The sequence below is a fragment of the Puma concolor genome, chromosome B1 (genome assembly GCF_028749965.1).
Source record: "Puma concolor isolate L17-30 chromosome B1, mPumCon1.1.hap2, whole genome shotgun sequence".
In the NCBI taxonomy this organism is placed as follows: domain Eukaryota; kingdom Metazoa; phylum Chordata; class Mammalia; order Carnivora; family Felidae; genus Puma; species Puma concolor.
The window spans coordinates 63,750,214-63,757,391 of NC_141670.1; the positions used below are offsets into that span (position 1 = coordinate 63,750,214).

At 42.9% G+C, this 7,178-nt stretch overlaps 1 pseudogene across 2 annotated transcripts; it reads right to left on the reverse strand.

The window, feature by feature from the left end:
* Positions 1 to 1,896: 1,896 nt before the first annotated feature.
* On the reverse strand, positions 1,897 to 3,970 carry LOC112858871 (small ribosomal subunit protein eS24 pseudogene; annotated as a pseudogene). 2 transcript variants are annotated; one of them, XR_015249721.1, is made up of 2 exons: positions 3,680 to 3,970; positions 1,897 to 2,563 (listed from the first exon to the last, which is right to left on the reverse strand). The product of XR_015249721.1 is annotated as a small ribosomal subunit protein eS24 pseudogene, transcript variant X2 (transcript). The 2 variants fall into 2 exon arrangements; XR_015249720.1 differs by lacking the exon at positions 3,680 to 3,970 and adding an exon at positions 2,770 to 3,648.
* Positions 3,971 to 7,178: the final 3,208 nt, after the last annotated feature.

Below are 7,178 nucleotides of genomic sequence, written 5' to 3' on the forward strand. Positions count from 1 at the left end.
CATCTCCACTAGATTGGAAATTCTCTGAGTGATTTGGGTGATATCTTTCTTTCTCACTCTCTTCCTGTAATGGACTGAATTATGTCTCCCCAAAATACATATGTTGAAGTCCTAACTCTCAATAACTCAGAATTTGAAGACAAATTCCTTAAAAAAGGGAATTAAGTCAAAAGGTCATTAGAGCGGGCCCTAATCCAATATAACTAATGTCTGAAATTTGGACATAGACATGTATGTGTATAGAAGAAAGATTGTGTGAAGACAGAGAAGACTGCTATCTATGTCTTTTAAGCTAAGGAGAAAGGCCTCAGGAGACATCAACCTTGCCAACATCATAGATTTCTCCAGAACTATGAGACAATGCCACCCAGTGTGTGGCACTTTGTTATGGTGGTCCTAGCAAACTAATATACTTCCTCATGTTGCATCTAGCAACATGCCTTGCAAACAATAAAAGCTCAAAACTATTTGCTGCATGAAAACAAATCATCCCATTTTCTCCAATCCTATTAGAAAACGCCCCAATGAGTTGGAATAACAGTAATAAGCTAAGCCTTTTTTTCCAGACCAAAGGTACCACAGAAATGTGAGATTAAACCAAAATCGAAATCTAAACACCAAGTTTCAAACACTTGCAAATCACTTCCCTTTTTTTCCCTTTCAGAAACAGAAGGTAGGAAATCTTTTTTTTTTTTTTTTTTAATGTTTATTTATTTTTGAGAGAGACAGAGACAGAATGCAAGTGGGTTAGGGGCAGAGAGACAGGGAGACACAGAATCCGAAGCAGGCTCCAGTCTGCGAGTCGTCAGCACAGAGCCCGATGTGGGGCTCAAACTCACAGAGCTGTGAGATCATGACCTGAGCTGAAGTCAGATGCTCAACCAACTGAGCCACCCAGGTGCCCCAGAAGGTAGGAAATCTTAAAAGTTGTTTATAAACAGCTGAAGCAAAAGAGAATATTTACAGTATCTATATTCCAAGCAACTTTGCTTTTGATTGATTTCAACCCTGTTATTTAATTAATGGGGGTGTGTATTTGAAAAAGTCACCAAAAGTGCTCAGGATGCCTGCAACCGGCATCCAAAAGCCCCAAGTCCTTCAGGCCCCCAGAGGTCGCAGGGAAATAGTGGGGGACAAAGAAACAGTCCAAAAGATTCTCTTGCTAGGAAACACCTTTCATTCCCTCCTTAACTTTCTCTTGATGGGCTAAGATAACCCAAAGCAGAGAGCCAAATGAAATGATTCTTCTATCTTTAGTTTGCTACTATATCAGTATGTAAAGTTTATTTGATCTTTTCCTCAATCAAAAAATGAGGCTCCCTAAGATATAAACAGTCCATTTGAATATAATATCTGCTGAAAAATTACCAGAATGAATGGAAACTCCAAATCTGCAATGAAACAGTTTTATATTGCTTTGCATGTAGTTTAAAATCTTCAATCATCTAAAATTTCTGTAAAGACAACATTGAAGAAAATGGTTTAAAAAAGAGTAAATGTGTGGGGCTCCTGGGTGGCTCAACCGGTTGGGCATCTGACTTCGGCTCAGGTCACGATCTTGAAGTTCATGAGTTCGAGCCTCTCGTCAGGCTCTGTGCTGACAGCTCAGAGCCTAGAGCCTGATTCAGATTGTGTCTCCCTCTCTCTCTGCCCCTCCCCCCACCTCGTGCTCTGTCTCTGTTTCTCTCTCAGAAATAAATAAACATTAAAAAAAAAAAAAGAGTAAATATGCAAGATTGATTTCTAGACAACACAGCAATCTTATTCAGGTTTCCTAACATTGCAAATTTAAAATAATTTCAGAGAACTGAAAATATTTTCTCTCATTAGAAACATCAGCTTTCCCTTTTCATTGTTGTATTGTACGTGTAGTGTGTGTATTGTGAAAACCAGGCCTTTGGTGTCACATATACTTTAGTTTGCTTGTTTATTTATTTTACACATAAAAGTTCTTAGTTTATTAATCTTCTCCCAAAAAATCTGCACAATCACCACGGATAAAGTCACTGCAGAATCTTTACTCCTTCTGTGGTCCAATCTCCTGCTCACTTCTTTTTGCCAGGACCCACATTGGCTTTTGCAGTTCTTCTGACTTGCGTCATTCTGTTCTTGTATTCTTCCTTTCTCTGTTTTCTTGACGTCTTTTTCTTCTCATATAGGCTATGTCTTGCAAGTCTATGTTTGGGTTTGTTTTTCTTTGCATAATCCAAGGAATCATAAATCATGCCAAAGCCAGTTGTCTGGCCACCACCAAAATGGGCTCTGAATCCAAATACAAAGATGACATCTGCAATCTTGTACATTTCGGCTAGTTTTCCCCAAATTTCTGACTTAGGTACTGTTGCCTTTCCGGGATGATGAACATCAATGACCATCTGTTTCCGCTGAAGTAGTCGGTTAGTCATGAACTTCTTGCTCCCGATAGTTACTGTGTCGTTTGTGATGGCGGCCGAGCTTCAAGCAGCCAGCGAGGGAAAGAACACGTATACTTTAACTTACACTTTAATGTAGCGGTGTGACTCTGAACAAGTCATCTGGCTTCTCTGGGCCTTGGTTTCCTTTTCTGTAAAGTGAGCATAATCTCACCTACTTCATCAGGTTATGAGGTTTAATGAGGTAACTTTTAGAAAATAGCAACATAATACCTAGTGTATAAAGGACATTTAAGAAATATTAATCTCCTTTCCCCGCTTTCCTTCCAGAGGAAGGAAAAAGAAAGACAACCAGAAAGTCTCTTCTCAAACTCACAAAGAATTCCCGTTACATTACCTGGCTTTGTGTTCCTGCAGCCTGCACACAGAAGAGTATCACACAGCAACAGATTAGTGTGTAGTAGGTAAGAGTATGGCCTTAGCGATGACGATGATCATAGTTGAGGCACATTAGCAAAATCTCACACTTTAAAATTCTGTTTTCAGCGATTCAGGAAGTCAACCGCCTCACACAATGCCTGGTAAATACTAGTGCTATTCAAATAATAGTCCACTTTACTAATTTAGTATCCACTGAAAAGCCACTTCATACATGTCACTAACAGGAAACGAATATCTATCTTTACGTGCTGAGACGGAAACACTAAACATTTGTCCCGTTTGATGAAAAACATTACGCTGGAGTCCACGGTCTCCATCTTACTGATAGAGGAACAGCGCCGCTCAGCGGGCTGATTGAGAACTGCACCTCTAAATGCAAGTGTGGTTTGGGAGCGTTTACAACCAAGTATTTTAGCTACTGCGGAGCAAGTCGGTTTCTTAAAGTTTCTGGATAGCTCGCAGTCCTAAAGCATTGAGATGGACATAGCACCCTGCCCGAACCTTATTGCTTACTCCTAGGGAGTGGCCCCCTAGCAGTGTAGGGGATGTGGTGTGGAGTGGAAGAGGAAGGAGGAAGGGGTGATAAGGTGGAGAAGAGTTCATACCACAGAGTATATCCTAGGGAGAGCTCTAAGTCTGTTTGGAAGAAATACTTTGATGAGCTACTTGGAGAGGAGGGTAGGGCATCAAGGTCCTGCTCAGGCAACAAGAGATGTAAGCTGAATGGATATGCATGAAAAACGAAGGTTTTTTTGCTCCTAAAAAGGAGAGAAAAGTGGAAAAGAGGAAGAGGGCTGAGTCAGTAGGACAGCAGGAAGCCCTACCTTCCCCAAATCCTCAGACAATCCTATAGAATCCGCAAGCACCTGGCATAAATTGGTTTCCTGTAGAAATCAGCGAAGGCAGAAGGGCAAGAAGACTTGAGCTAACGTCTGGGTTCCTTTTGAAAGCCGCGTCTTTTCCTGGCTTTGGAGGGGTGAGTGATGGTAAGAAGCAACAAACCACTTCCTCAGTCTCTCTGACTAGCTTCTCAATCTCTTGCTTCTATGTTTGGTTAATTATGTTATGGACCAGAAGGCAGGCCCTCAAATTCTAGACCGCAGACTGTCCAATGGCATAGAAACAGAGTTGTGAGACAGGTGGGAGGATTATCATCCCATCTTGGGGAGAAACGAATTGAAGTATCATTATGTGATTTGCCAAAACAACACTTTGAGTTCATCATTGGTGCCATCTGAATTTCTGCCAAGGAAAAACATCTAATCAGGGTGATTGCACAAAGTGTTTTTCACCCACTATGATGCTGCTGAACTTAATCAAAGAGCATTTATTAAGTACTTAATTACATGCAGTGCTGTGCTGGATACCCACAGAGAGAGCTATGTGCACTGGCCCCTCCTTTCCAGCAATTTGCATATGGAGAATTGCAGGAGACAGAGAAGGAGACAGGAAGGAAGCTACAATTTCATGAGTTCCTCATATGTGCCAAGGCCCAAATAGATTCAACACGTGATTTAATACTTCCTGTCACCTTATGAGACACAGATCACTGTGTCCATCTCATAGATAACGGAAAATGAGGCTCAGAGGGGTAAGTGGTAGAGCTGGAATTCAAGCTGAGTTTTCTGGCTCGAAGGGTCTCTCTCCATGCCATGTTGGTGTGGGAGGAGCCCAGGCTGACATGGGAAAGGGTGCCCAGAATGAAAAGCCTCCTTAAAACAAGAAGCTGACTTCTAAGCGTTTAGGGGTGGAAGGCAGAGATATGTGTGTTATGTATACTTCGAGATCAAAGAAAATATGCCCTGAAGACACTTCTGTCAGTCTCTAAAAATTTGAGATGAGAATGTTTTGTTCATTACCTAAGGCTTGAGGTGCCTGAGAGATAGCTGCCCCCCTCTCTCTCTCCTACCCCTCCCTCATTCCCCGTCCTACCCCCACCTCCATCAGCCTCTTTAAGAGACTCTGACAGTGCCTTCGGGGGTTAATGCCCAGACCTGAGCCAGTGAATCTGGCCCAGGTGCAGGGCATTCTGGGAATAAAGCTGCAAGGTTATGGCAGGATCCACAACAAACCTGCCCAAATGAGAAATTCACTGCTGTTGGTAGCCCAGCGATGTGCCAGGATGCCCAGCCAAGGACCCTGCCACCCAAGTAGCCATTTTACTGCCTGGCATTAGTCCACCACTCACTGTCAGCATGTAATGTTTGAGTGTTGGAGGGGGGTTCCCCCTGCTTTGCCTCAGACATCCTACACTACTTACCTACCCACTGTCCCCCATCAGCCCTTTGGGTGTTTCACATAGATCTTATTATCCGTGTATTGATCTAATTAATGAAGAGCATGGGTGACTCCCCAGTTCAACACCTTTCCACACCTCTTCCCCTCAACCCCTCAGGCGCTCCTTTCTGTTCTTCTACTGTTCCTCTCATCTCTGTTCCTCCTTCCCACATCTCTCCTTCTAGCCCATCCTCCTTGCTCTATTTCCCCCACTCCCTACATTCCATCAGCGTCTTATTTTTACATCTTGTCCCGTGTTTCTCCTTGACTGAGGTCAATTCAGCCACAATTTGTTGCATATTTAGTTCTGGGCTGTGTGTGATAAATTCCACCTTAGGGTGTCTGAGGCATAGTCAGGGTGGGGGTGGGGGTGGGGGTGGGGGGAGTAAGGCATAAGCAGGATACTTCTAGTGATTCCAGGAAATAATTATTATTGGGAGTCAGACAGGAGCACCTGGCTGGCTCAGTCGGTGGAGCTTGTGACTCTTGATCTAGGGGTTGTGAGTTTGAGCCCCGTGTTGGCAATAGATATTACTTAAAAAAATTAATTAGAGGGGTGCTGGGGTGGCTCAGTTGGTTGAGCGTCCCACTTCGTTTCAGGTCATGATCTCCCGGTAGCGGGTTCGAGCCCCGCATTGAGCTGTGTGCTGATAGCTCAGAGCCCGGAGCCTGCTTCAGATTCTGTGTGTGTGTGTGTGTGTGTGTCTCTCTCTCTCTCTGCCCCTCCCCCATTCGTGCTCTGTCTCTTTCTCTCTCTCAAAACTGAATAAACTTAAAAAAAATAAATTAAAAATTATTGGGAGTCAGACAGAAAAACGGTATGTACTAGTATCTAAAGAGATGAGAAAGATTTTTAGCTCTCTAAACTCTGAATACCTGGCTTAAAATTTGTTCATCTCTCTCACTCACTAAAGGATAAAGGTCAATTGAAAACGTGAAAAGAATGAAAAAATGATACTTCTTAAAAAAAAAATTCAGGGTTATTACTTTCAGGTGGCTGGAAAAAGGCTGTATAGAAAAGAAGAGGGGGTGGCCGGTTGCCATGTGTTGAGTGGACAGGCATTATGTCCATATTATTATGATAAACAAGTGCAGTCCTTGCCCTTGAGTCAACAGCCCTGCTCAGCGCTGAGGAGACCCTTCCTCTCAGCCTCCCCTGGTCTGCAGTCCCCGAGGACTCCTCCCTGCATTTCTGTTCTTGTTTCCTCCCACCCCCCCCCTTCCTTCCTTTCTCTTTTTCCTTCCTTCCTTCCTTCCTTCCTTCCTTCCTTCCTTCCTTCCTTTCTTCAATTACGATTCCCCCAAGTTTGATTCAATATATATAATTCAAAAACCAACCCTGTTTCAGACATTTAGACAATGAGGTGGGTTTTTAAGTCCTTTTTCTCGCATTTTATTTCTCTTGGCTACTTTCCAATGACACACCAAGGGACAACTTCATCTTTTAAATATATATTTTATGTATGTTGTTGGATATTTTTTTCTAAAAGAAAATTTTCTACGGGTTTTCCAAAGCACAATTCTTTTCTAAACTATTTTTAATTATAAAAACATCATACCTGTTCTAGAAATATACCTCTGCCTATGCACCAAGATGCACAGGTATACATAAAAAAAAAAAGTAAGGGGGCCTGGATAGCTCAGTCAGTTAAGCACAGGACTCTTGATTTCAGCTCAGGTCATGATCTCACATTTGTAAGACTGAGCCCTGCATCAGGTTCCATGCTGGGCATGGAATCTGCTTAAGATTCTCTGTCTGTCCCCCTCTGCCCCACTCCCTGCCTTGCTTACTCTCTCGCCCTAAAATAAAAAAAATGAAAGAAAGAAAGAAAGAAAGAAAGAAAGAAAGAAAGAAAGAAAGAAAGAAGAAAAGAAAAGAAAAAGAAAGAAAAGAAAAGGAAAGAAAGAAGGATGTTCATTTGTGCCTGGGTGGCTCAGTCGGTTGGGCACCCGACTTTGGCTCAAGTCATGATCTCACGTTGTGTGGGTTCGAGCCTGAGTCAGGCTCTGTGCTGACAGCTCAGAGCCTGGAGCCTCCTTCAGATTCTGTGTCTTCCTCTCTCTCTGCCACTCCCCTGCTTGCTCTCT